The sequence below is a fragment of the Adiantum capillus-veneris genome, chromosome 20 (assembly GCF_014529385.1).
Source record: "Adiantum capillus-veneris isolate H3 chromosome 20, ASM1452938v2, whole genome shotgun sequence".
Classification (NCBI taxonomy): domain Eukaryota; kingdom Viridiplantae; phylum Streptophyta; class Polypodiopsida; order Polypodiales; family Pteridaceae; genus Adiantum; species Adiantum capillus-veneris.
Window position 1 is genome coordinate 75,164,290 of NC_140950.1, and position 13,341 is coordinate 75,177,630.

The 13,341-nt window shown below is 38.6% G+C and overlaps 1 pseudogene; it reads right to left on the reverse strand.

Annotated features, from left to right (window-relative positions):
• Positions 1-2,921: 2,921 nt before the first annotated feature.
• Positions 2,922-6,480, reverse strand: LOC147432767 (uncharacterized; annotated as a pseudogene).
• Positions 6,481-13,341: the final 6,861 nt, after the last annotated feature.

The following is a 13,341-nucleotide window of genomic DNA, read 5'->3' on the forward strand; positions in this document are numbered from 1 at the left end:
GCCTCATTGGTCTAGGATCAATTGGTCTAGGATCAGCTATGATTCTTCTAGCACCAAGGATTTTTCTATGTAAGGATCTACCAGTGCAGCATATGCTGGAATTCTTGGCACATCTCTTGGTACCTCTCTCATAGGTGTAGTTGGTATTATTCGCTAAATGTGATGGCCTTGTAACGGCCATAAAGCCACCTTTTGTCGGCATTGGTTTCGATTCAAAACTCACACTCATTCCAGGATTTGAAGCTTTAGGAGGAAAAGACCCTATAGTTTTTGAATCTTCTACGTGTGTTGGCAGTCTGGTTACTTTGTCCATTAAACTGACTTCCTCATGGTCATGTGCTATTCCCAAGACTTGGTCCATGTAGATAACAGAAAAAGGTTCTCCCATGTAGGAAAGTTTTTTCATATCCGTTATAGAGGCAAACTTATACTCATGACCCTTATTGTCTCTAGCAAGATAGGACGTGTTCCAATCTCAAAGAGATAATTGTATGAATACAATTTTTTGGGACTTATAAGTTCAATTAGAGGAACATCCTCTCTCATGTAGTACAAGGATTGAGATGACGTTATACGTTATAAGCTGATATAATCCTATCTTAGGATTATCCACTACTATTCTGTTCAATTCTTAGATGGAAATGAATCTGGCTCTCACATCATTTTCTAATGGCGGTCTTTCAATACTTTTATTTATCTTCTCCTTTGTCCCAGCAGTCATTCCCATAGGATCAACTATTCTAGGAAATCTAGTTCTAAGATACGCAATTCCATACTCATCAAAATATCGGTCTCCTCTCAAATATGCCGCAACTTGTTCAAGGAAGTCAGTCTTTCCTAGGTCTTCTCTATAAGTGTCTAGATAGATTCTAGCCCCTTTGGGATTAGTATAAAGATGCTGTAGCAGCATCTTTGTCCCTTCTTCATAAGATCTGGAAGTCTTTACAGGTTCCGTATCTCCATGTAAACCCATGCTTGGGGTTCCCTCCATTTGAAAGAAATAGGCTGGTTCTGAAGATGTGTTTGACATAACCTCTTCTTGAATCATCAGATAAGTGCTCAATCTCCGCTTGGTTTATACTTTCCTCAGTGGACCCTCCACTGATCTGGTCTCTAGAGGTGGATTTCCACCCGACTTGTATCTAAGTCCTGATCTCAAGCACATGAACAAGATAACAGGATGAATCCCAACCTTTTACTTGGATTTTCTTCTTTCCCAATTGTTGATGATTATTGCCAATGGCTCCTTTAATCAATGCTGCTCTGGACTTCTTACCTGTATAGACTAAATTTCAATCTAAATACCAGCTAAATTGTCAATATTTTCAACAATTACTTTACCAATTTTCTTATGACTATATTGTTCTTAGCAGAGCCAGAATGAAATTATGGTCTACAGAGTATGTAATTTTGTCTAGTGTATTTCCCAGAATTCAATTTTTGTCAACTTTGTTCAGGGGTAGAAAAACACAATTTTCTACCGGATCTGTGTTTTATACACTCAAATTAATAACTGAGGTGATCAATAGTCTTGTCTAGCCAAGAAATGTGCACTCACCAAATCCCAACTTGATTTGTCAAAAATACAAGTCAGCAAGTAGAAAATTGCGATTTTCTACCTGCTTTTCGTCTGTGCATGCAAATGAAATTTTGACTTGACCAAAGTGGCTATTGTCCTCTTGATAGGCTCTGTATCAATCTCATGAACAAATAATACTTCTAGCTAGTACAAGGTAAATAATTGCAATTTTATACCTAGGTACAGCTTTTGAACTATTTTGCAACTTTGGATTTACCACTGGGTTACACACTCAATTTTATAAAATCAAGACACTGTATGCATGCAAACTCATGGTATGAAAAAATCAAGATTGATACTCTAGCTAGTACAAGGTAAATAATTGCAATTTTATACTTATGGTCTTTCAACCCAACTACTTCAACCCAACTACTGCAATACTGAACAATAATGAGTTATGATCGAAACCTTATCTACTTACACTACTCCTAGAACAATCAAAAGAAATTTATATGGTGTTTTATCCTAATCTAAACTAATGTTTGTGTTTTTCTTGCATTTTTCTTGATTAAGTGCAAACTTCAATGCATTCACCACACTAAAGTCTTGCACTTGTCTCAAACTCTTTCTCCTTGTTTACACTAACTTTGCTAACTCTTATAGCAGCGAGAATCTCACCACAAACACTCAATCCCAAGGAAACCACGGTCTCTAACCTATTCTAACTTCCTAGATTCCTAACTCCTAGAGATTTCTATGTCGGTTTGATTGTGTTTACGCTAGCTCATGTATTCATTTCCCCAGCAACAACGGCGCCAATGTTTTTGGGTCTTTGTTGACTCTACCTATCACATTCAAATATGGGACGAAACCTACGACAAAATGTCAATCCGCCGCGGAAGCAATTGATTTTGGCTAGGGCATGGAGCCACGCTAAGAGGATGTCAACTCTCAGGTCTGTTTTCACTCCACTAGTTTCCATCCCCTCTGCCTTGAGAAGCCGCAAGTGATCCGTGGTGGCTCTACACAAAAGAAACCTGCAAGGCCCTAATGATGGAGACATTAACAGGGGTACCAGCTAGCTTTTAGCACGGCTAGGATGCGGATATTAAGTATGTGATAAACCATATCTGTAGAGGTCAAACTTTGCTCCTTATTTCTAGGATAGAGCTCGACAAGAAATCAAATCAATTGGCATGTGTATAACTCACCTCCCAACCTTTTATCCTCCTTGGCAGGATAAGAGACCGTTCTTGCCTCCATCCTTTGCTTGGCCTGAGGATTCCCCAAGCTCGAGCCTCGATCACACGGACCCTTGCTCGCATGCCATGATCCCAGCCGTCTGGATCGACCGACCAATACTCTCAAATTCTTGGAAGCTTTTTACATTCTCTCCCTCTTCCTAAAGATCATTGTCCTCAATGATCAATGAAGGGAAGTGTTTTTGAACAAAGGATTCAGGTTCCCATGTCGCATCTGTCAATGAGAGACCTCTCCAGGCAACTAAATATTCTTGAAGGACATGATAGCGTAACCGTTTATGCCTCGTATCTAGTATCTTGTTTGGACTATGATCAAAATCCTCGGTCTCCTCCTGCAAAGTAACCAAATTATCAATTAAGTTAGTATCTTTATAAATGAATCTCTAACTTACTAAGATGAAACACTGGGTGAACGCGACAATTGGGAGGCAAATCCAGTCTATAACCTACATCACTAAGCTTTTGAATAATTGGCCAAGGTCCACAAAATCTTGGCAAAAGCTTATGACATTTTCCAGTAGATAAAAAGGTGGACTTTGAAGGTACTCGAAGAAAAACTCGATCTCCAACTTCAAAAGTCCTAAGAGACCTATGCTAATCTGCATAAGTTTTAGCCCTATCAATATCTTGTGCTAAATTGTTTTCTTGGCTAAAGTGAGCATATCATGCACTCTATCCAAAACGTGTGCCATACTAGGGCACTTCTGAGGTAAACCCATAGGTGAAGATGGAGTAAAACCAAAATTCATTTCAAACGGTGTAAAACCTGTCACCCGATGAGGTTGGCTATTATAAGCAAGTTCCATAAGAGGAAGAGAAGTATCCCAATCAGTCTGTCAATTGGAAACATAAGCACGTAGCATATCTTCCAATATCTGATTTGACACATTCTGTTTAACCATCTATGTGAGGATGATCACCACTCCTCATATTAAGAGTCCATCAAGTTTGGCAAACACTTGTCACCAAAAATTACCAATAAATCATGGAGATCAATCAGAAACAATAGATTGAGGAAATCCATGTAATTTAAAAACATGTTGTATAAACAAATCTGCGACGTTGTAGATATAAAATGAGCCATCTTGCTCAATCGATCAACTACCACCAAAATAGCATCCTTTGCTCTTTGGGTTCTTGGTAGTGCTTCTTGGTAGTGCAGTAATGAATCCATTGACACACTGTCATTCAAATTCCAGAATATGTATAAAGGATGAAGTAACCCAGGTGCCTTAACTCTCTCTGCTTTAGTGACTTGACACTTAAAGAAAGCTTAACATACTTGTGGACCTATCACTTGAGATTAGGCCACCAAAATGTTTTACGAATCAATTGTATAGTTTATCAATACCAGGATGACCAGCACAAGGGCTGTCATGACATTCATGCAAAACTTCTGCTCTAAGTTCACGTGCACAAGGGACAAACACTCTCCCTTTTTGTTTAAGAATATCATTCTCAATTGAGAAACTCAAAAACAAACTTGGATTAGGTCTAGTTGACAAAGTAGACGAAGCTAACTCATCAATAGAAATAACCACCGGATCATGATCCTAGACCTTATACTTTGTAAATAAGGGTCCTCAATCTGTGCTTCCTTAATATCTTGAATAAAAGAGCTTTCTAAAACTGTAAATCTCATTGTATGCATTATTCTAGATAATGCGTCAGCGAGGACAACATTATCATGACCCTTTTTATAAATAATTTCCGTATGAAATTCTAACATAATCTGAATCCATCTAGCTTGACAACCACACAAATCTGGTTGTGTACAGAAATACTTAAGTGTATTATAATCTGTATACACTTTAAATTCTGCACCTTACAAATAATGATGCAAAATTTTAAGAGCATGTATGATAGCATACAATTCTTGCTCATGAATAGGCCAATTTTGTGGGTAGGAGAGAGTTTCTTACTCTCAAAAGCAATAGGTCATCCTTCTTGAATGAAAATAGCTCCTACGGCAATGCTACTTGCATTCGTATGTAATTCAAAAGGAGCTTCAGGATCATTTATCTTGAGAACATGGACAGTTGAAACAGCTTGCTTCAACTGGTCAAAACTTTCTTATTGCACACTAGACCATAAGTAAGGTATATGTTCTTACAACAAGTCAATCAGTGGAGCTGATATATAAGAATAGGCTCAATAAACTTTCTATAAAAACTAGAGAGACTTAGAAAATATCTCAATGCAATAACATTATGAGGTGTAGGCCATGCTAAAATCACTGTGACTTTCTTGGGATCCATCTTAATCCCATCAACAGAGATTATATGACCTAAATACTCTACCTCATACATGCACAAACATGTTTTGTCAGGGTTTGCAAACAAACTATTGTCTTGCAAAGCTTGAAGACAATAATCAAATGAGGTTCGTGCTCTTGTAGACTTTTACTATAAACAAGTACATCATCAATAAAATCAACAACAAATTGACCCATGAATGGTCTCAAAACATCATTCATAAGTATCGTAGCAGGAGCATTTGTAAATCCAAAATACATGACAAGATACAACTATCCAATTCTAGTTCTAAAATCAATTTTATACACATCTTCTTTTCTTACTCTAATATGATGATAACCGCTTTTTAAGTCTATCTTGCTATAGACTATGGCACCATGTAGAGCATCAGAAGATCATCAATTCTAGGCATAGGATAGTGATGTTTTATTGTCAACTTGTTTAAAGCTCTATATTCTACACACCTACGAAAAGAACCATATTTCTTTTTTACAAGTAACACTGAGGAAGCAAAAGGTGAGAAACTTGGACGCATCAATCCTTTCTCAAGGTACTCATCCACCAACTTCTTTACTTCCATCTCCTCCCTTAGGCTCATTCTAAAGGGTGGTCTATTGACTGGAGCTGCTCCTGGTATAAGCTCAATCTTGTGCTCCACATTCCTGTGAGGAGGCAAAAACCAGAAGGTAGTCCAAATTTAAAAACATCTGAGAACTTTGCTTGTATCTTATTAGAATGATCTTGAGTAGCAGTAGAGATACCTCCACTTATTGTCACATCATCACTAGGATGCACATCAGAAACATTTAAAACATAACAAAAGAAAATATGCTTACATTCAATCTTTAGAAGTTTTGTGGCCTTGAGTAAATTCTTCTATGGCATGTCAAGCTCTCCACAGTACTCGCTTGCCGTCAAATTTAAAATGGTAGACATGTGCAGAGAAGTCAATTAATGGATTCTTCTGCGCATGCCGTTGCTTTCCTAGCACAATATCAAATCGTGCTAACCTGGTAATCTCAAAATCCAACCTCTCCTCATAGGATTGAACTTTGAGGGAAAGATCAACTACTTGTTGATCCCAAATTTTTGTGCCGTTGCTGCCGTCAGCTAATTCTACCATATACTTGTAGTTTGATTTCTTAGTTGGTAGTTTTAGCTTTCTGACTAGCCGTCGAGAGCTCATAAGGTTATGAGTGGAACCTCTGTCAAACAAGACTTTAACTGGTTTTCCTGCCACAACTCCATTCATAACAATAAGTGCATTATTAGGAAATTGATATAACTTTTGTGCTTCAGAAGATAGAACCGCATCAGGCACATTGGATATCACTTTAGAAACAATGGCTGACAAGATATGAGGTGGTCGATCCTCATCCTCTAGAGGATCATCTGACTCCTCTTCTACATCCTGTAAAGGGTTTAAAATCATATTACCTGCCATCCTTGTCTTCTGAGGACAGTCTTTATATCTATTCCCTCAACGTAGACAACCATAACATAATCCATCTTTCATAGCTTTCTCACGTTGCTGTCTGCAGAGTAAGGCTAGATTGAGTAAAGGCTCTCTCAGCCATAAGAAAGACCTTTCTCTTAATCCCTGAAAAAGTAGTTACTACATGTGGTTCTTTTGTCTCTTTCCCCCATGGTTGGCTAGGAGTAGACAAAGTAGAGATAGGAGTAGAGTTACGAGGAAATATACTCCATGAGAATCTTTGGCTAGGCACACTTGCACCTTTCTTGCCATCCTCAAGTACCAAAGAAAGTTCAATTGCTTCATTCAAAGTATTGCATTTCTCTTTATGCACTAATGGCCGTAAAGATTCTTTTAATCCCAGAGCAAACTTGTAAACTTGTAAGAAGTTAGGAATATGGTATGGAACCTTAAATACCATCTCACGATACTTATCCGCATACGATGAACAGTAAAAGATTTTTGAGACAAGAAAATCCAAGCATCTAGTGCACGACTGCACTCCTCTGGAGGTAGAAAATTATTAGTAATAAACATAACCTTGAACTCCTCCCACGTCTTTGGCAAACTCTTGTCCTTTTTGACCTTTTGCCACCAATGACGGGCGACATCAAGAGAATTTTAAGTGGCATGCTGGATTTTAGCATCATCACTATCTATAGCACAAAGCCTGAAACAATGCGCCCATTTCAAAAGCCATTGTTCAATTGCATATGTTGTACGGTGCCCCAAATTACCATTGTACTTGGGTGGCTTGAGATCCTTCAATTTCCACTTAGGAACTCTAGTGGATATACCACTAGGTCCTGCATCAAGGTCACTTACATCACTAGGAACTACTGGGGTGCAAAAGCCTTAGAAAACTAGAGGTAGAGTTCTTTCAGTGGAAGGTGCTAGACCTAATTGAGGTGTTTAAGGTGCTTGAGATGCTTGACGTGCTTGAGGTGCTTGACCTACTTTTGAGGAATTTGAGGTGCTTGAGCTGCTTGAGGTGTTTTAACCTACTTGAGATGCTTAAACTGCTTGATTCGCCTATCGTTTTGCTTTTTCGTGCACGGGATGACCTCCTAATCACCCTAGGGTGTGTGCCAACCCTTGGGAAAGGTGCCACATCATCAAATTCGAATCCTACAACTTAGGGAGGCTTGTTGACCTTTGCACACACTCACACAAGGCAAGAGGACACATGGCAGTTACCTAAAGCACTATCCAAAGCTCATTGGTGGAGCCTACAAGTGGACCAATGAGGAGGATCCAGAGCATGTGAGAGGAGGTGGAGAGCCCAAGCTAAAGATAGCAACCAAATTCGAGTTTGACATCTCTCTCTTCTCTCTCACTTGAAGGGGTATGAAGGCCACTTGTCACCGCACCATTGGACAACCTTTTGTGGTGGCTTAAGCTCATTGGATCTCTTCTAAAGCAACCAATGGGAGGCTAGCCAATGTAAAACAGCACATATATATGCTGAAAAACCCACGCCCCCACTTCATTATCATGTGTGCAAGAGAAAACAACACAAGCTCTCTAGCTCTCAAGTGTTGTCTACACACAAGCAACCACACATTGGATGCAAATCCATGGTGGATACTTATGCAAATTAGCTCTCTCTCTTGCTTCCCCTATTATCTATTATGCTAGCTTATGAGCTAAAGTGAGAGGAGAAAATCTTTCTTTTAGAATACTTCTCAATCTACTTATCCTTTCTCTTTCCCCGCATTACTCATAACTTGGAAGAGTGCTTGAGGATTTGGGAAGGAGATCTTCGATGTGCTTCGGATCCATGTTTGTGTTTCTAGTTAAAAGGCAAGGTTACTCTTGTTATGCTCTCAAAATTCACTAGTGTGTGAACTTTCTACTTCACCCACTAGTTGTAACAAGCTAAGGGCACAATCTTTTGTATTGTAACAAGTATTTCCCTATGGGAAATAACATAATACAAATGCCTTTTGGAGGGGGGACCGGCTCCTTTTAAGTACGGTCCTCAACAATTGTCATTTTATCTCTCTCTTTCAAGTTATGATTAATGTGCCACGCTCAATTGTTATGTAGCTTAACTCATAGTTCTCACACACATGTTATGCTCTAAGTCTCTCTCTCTCTCTCTCTCTTGCTCTCTTAAGTTATCTCTCTCTCTCTCTCTCTCTCTCTCTCTCTCTCTCTCTCTCTCTCTCTCTCTCTCTCTCTCTCTCTCTCTCTCTCTCTCTCTCTCTTAAAGAATATTCACCTTAGGCTAAAGAATAAGGGCATAAGCGTAACATGACTTGTGAGAGGGCTTGAGCCATGTGAAAGTCTAAGTTCTCATTGGTTCATTTTGAGGGCTAGCCAATAGCATGAATCTTGCACATGAGCATGGGTGAGGGGGCCATGTGATGGTTAATTCTCATTGGACCCCTTTGGAGGCTGTCCAATAGCATTGTGACCATCACATGCAAAGCCATGTGAGTAGAGGTGGAAGGATGAGGTGAGGCTTGATGAGTCACCTCCTCTGACTCCCTCTCTCTCTCTCTCTTCCCACCTTGCCCAGTTGCAAAAATCAAATGTTCCCCTTATGGCATGCATTAGATCTTATGCACATGCTAAGCAGGACCTGTGCTTACCAGGCAGGGTCTCCACTTTGCAAACTTTAACCTTTGGAGTGCATAAAATAATTTGATAGGCATAATAAACCTTAGAGCATCTGTTGCCACTCCTCTCCTAAGTTTTAGGAAAATTCCTAAAATTTAGGAAGGTTGCTAAATTTTAGGGAGGTCATTTTTGGGTAGTTCTTGCAGTCAAAAAAATAAAATAAGACATACCTTACCTATTGCCATCACTCTCCTATACTTTAGGAAGATTCCTAAAAGGTAGGAAATGTCCTAAATTTAGGGTTGCAACCTTTGTGCCATATTTGCAGTTCTTATACTTAATACAAGCTTCTTGGGAGTATGCACCATCTTGTGGAGGCTTAATGAAGCTCACATTTTAATCCTTTTAAGCTTCATTAATCACTGCTCTTGATGGACTATTTCCCCTAGAAACCTTTGTGGAAATAGCCCTTAAGCTCATTAAATACCCTAACCTTTATTCCCTTGTAATTTGCACATTTTAAGTGGCCAACTTGAAATGGGAAAAATCATTTTGGAATTATGTAAGATATTAAATTTTATGACATTATCTCTCTCTTGACATCATAATTGTGCTCGACTATGGGACTAGAAAAGATAAACCTTAGTCCATTTCACTTGTGGGTAGAAGATCCCTTTTTACCCGTTGGCATCATTCCAAAGTACAATGGATGACTAGTCCATTGGGTGTTTGAGAGACTTAGCTGTGGCAAGCATGCCTTTCTATTGTCCATGGCTCTACTTGGTGCTAGGGAGGCTTGGCTGCCCCGCAAGCATACTTTGTACATTGTCCTTACATCACTTTCCATAGTAGTGACAAGATCTACTTGTGGTGCCTGGGAGACATATTTGCTACAAGCATGATCCTAAGTATGCATACTTAAACATTAACCATAAAAGAGAAGTAAGCTTATTCATGAAAACTTTTCACAGTGCAATTCATAAACTTACTCAATTGAGTCATTATAAACATGGACAAGGTGTTGACATTCTTTGAGTTGGATGCCTTGCATCCACCTAGCATCCTTGTAAGGTCCCTCCCTAAACCCTAGAGCCATTCGGAACTTTTTTCAGCCTAGAAAATAATTTAGAAAAGGCAAGACCGATAAAGAAGTCATGCGGACAAAGAGACTTTACTTCAGAATGAAAAGACAAGGATATTTTGGATAAGAAATTACGTCGTCTCTATATTTTTCCAAAAAGATTAAGATTATTTTTATACTTCTTCGTGAAGATCCGGGTGGGAACTAATTTAGATCGGAAACTGGGAGAAAAAGGGACTAACTTGATTGAAAGATAAAGTTAAGAGATAAGAACTAAGAAGAAAGATTGGGGTCCAATAGGAATTAAGAAGAGAATTGGGGTCCAATAGCATTTGAGAAGAGAAATAGGGTCCAATAGCATTTGAGAAGACAATTTGGGGTCCAATAGGAATTGAGAAGATAATTCCACCCACCATTTCCTATATAAACACCCCCTCTCCTTTGTATTTTTAGAGACACATATATTGCTAAGCTACTTGCATATTTGCCATGCTCAAGATTATGCTTAAGTAAATCAAGGTTTCCATTAAACCTTGCTCTTTCTCTCTCCCTCTCTTGAAGGCCAAATCCTCAACTCTCTCTCTCTCTTGAAGGCCAAACCCTTGAGGGTTTTGTGAAGAAGCTCCTCTCTCCTTCCTCTTCACCATAAAGCCCTTTCCTTCCTCCTTGAGCCTCACATCTCTTCAAGAAGGACTTCAACCCTACTTTCCTCTTGCTTAGAGGAGGTAATCTTCATTTCTAGTAAGATTATTAATCCACGTGTTTTAATACTCGAAAGGTTTATGTACATCATTTTAGGTTTAAGATTTAATGGTAACCTTGGAAATAGGGTGAAATATTAATGGTAGTTATGCATCATTAAATTACACTTCAAAGGTAGATTTCCACTCATAAGCTAAGCTTTAATGGTAACTTTGCACTTAGATGTAAGCTTTAGTGATTACCTTGCATTTTTAGGTTTTAAGTTTTAATGGAAACCTTGCAATTAGGGTCAAATGATAAGAGTATCTACGCATCATAAAATTAAGTTTCAAAGGTAGATTTGCACTCGTAAGCTAAGTTTTAATGGTAACTTTGCACTTAGATGTAAGCATTAGTGATTACGTTGTATTTTTAGGTTTTAAGCTTTAATAAAAACCTTACAATTAGGGTTAAGTGATAAGAGTATCTATGCATCATAAAGTTAAGCTTCAAAAGTAGATTTGCACTCGTAAGCTAAGCTTTAATGGTAACTTTGCACTTAGATGTAAGCTTTAGTGATTACCTTGCATTTTTAGTTTTTAAGCTTTAATGGAAACCTTGCAATTAGGGTTAAGTGACAAGAGTATCTACGCATCATAAAGTTAAGCTTCAAAGGTATATTTGCTCTCGTAAGCTAACCTTTAATGGTAACTTTGCACTTAGATGTAAGCTTTACTGATTACCTTGTATTTTTAGGTTTTAAGCTTTAATGGAAACCTCGCAAATAGGTTAAGTGCTAAGAGTATCTATACATCATTAAGTTAAGTTTCAAAGGTAAATTTGCACTCTTAAGCTAAGCATTAATGGTAACTTTGCACTTAGGTGTAAGCTTTAGTGACTACCTCGTATTTTAGGTTTAAGCTTTAATGGAAAGCTCGAAAACTCATAAATTATAGGATGACCTTCTAGCTTCCTAAAATGGAAAGTTAGGTACCATAAGAAAAGAGTAGTTGTATAAGCTCGATAAAAGTAGTTCAATTTTTGGTATTGAAGAGTATTTCTAAAGTTTTCAATTTCAAGTTTGTTTGCAAATACGGGATGGGGGAGATAGGGGATAACTTCGCGGAATTGATCTCCGTGTTGTTTGAACCGAAAACTCTACAAGCTTCCATGGAGATGCCCAATGGGTGGCAAAGGATTCCAAAAACTTGAGAATCGTACAAAACGGGGATTGAACTTAAAAATTTTGGCATTTTCGAAGAGACATTAACCATCAAATGCCTATGGCAAAAACTCGCTTGTATTTTTTAAATAAACTTGGCTAGTACATAATTAATGAAAGTAGGAATTAAGGTTGATAAATGAACGAACCTGGAAATTACCAACTAGGAGTTAAAAAGGAATCTCGAGAGGTGATAGGGATAGCCCATTGCAAAAGATAGATTTAACTAGGAGTTTTGAAGATTGTTTGGAAATGATCGGGAACCAAGATGGATCTTCTTGGGGTCAATTTGATTGAAAGGCCGGCCCATTGAGAGGATTCTCTTGGGGAACTTGTCGGAGATTGGCCCTTTTCGGCTAGGGTAGTGAAACCGAAAAGTTGTTATACCTAGGTCATTCATGCCCGAGGGATAAGGGATGAATGGGTTTGTTTTATTTTGGCCCAGACGGGTAAAGTACCCGCGGTATCTTATTGGAAATCGGCCATAATCCGGGTATGGCCTGATGCCAATAGTTGGCTAAGAAGGTTATTCTCAGGGAGGATGGTGTGAATTTAATTAAGAAAATTTATTCGATGGTTGCTTAAAAAGGAACTGGAAAGGCTAGGAATATAGGGGCTATCCTGTGCATCTGTCACCAGATGGTGCTATACCTCTCGAAATAAAATGCTTAGGAAGGAATGATTAAATTACTTGATGAGCCTTTCCCAAACACTTAATTCTGGGAATATTATGAAGGTGTTCCCATTTTGATGGCTTGTAACCGATTATCTTGGTCTGAATGGGAAGGCAAGATGAATTGGTTGAAACTAAATGTGTTGCATGATTAGTAATAAAACTAGTTACAAGCTAATTATAGCAAATAAAGGAAAGAAAATGAATTAAAAGTTTCTAAATAAAGATATGGTGGGAACAACCAGATGAATTTCCCTGAACGAGGGTATGCAACAGATTGCATGCTGCTTGTTGTTTGATGATGTCTGATAGACTGCTGTCTTCCTAATTTCGTAGTAGTTAAGTACTACCTCGGGAAGGGATTTTCATGAAATGGTTCGGTGGGTGGGCGGATCCGGAGGGTCAGATGGCCGGATGTTGATTTAAGAATTTTTATGTTAAACGCTAGGACTACGTGGGATAAAAATGGGTAATCGGGGACGAGTGAGACCAGGTAGGATTGCAAGATCCCTCTTCTTAGGGAAAAGTGATAACTGCCATGCCTGCTTGTCAAGAAAAAGGGGTTATCGCCATGAACCAAGGGAGAACAAGAAAGCAAGAGAAGATCCT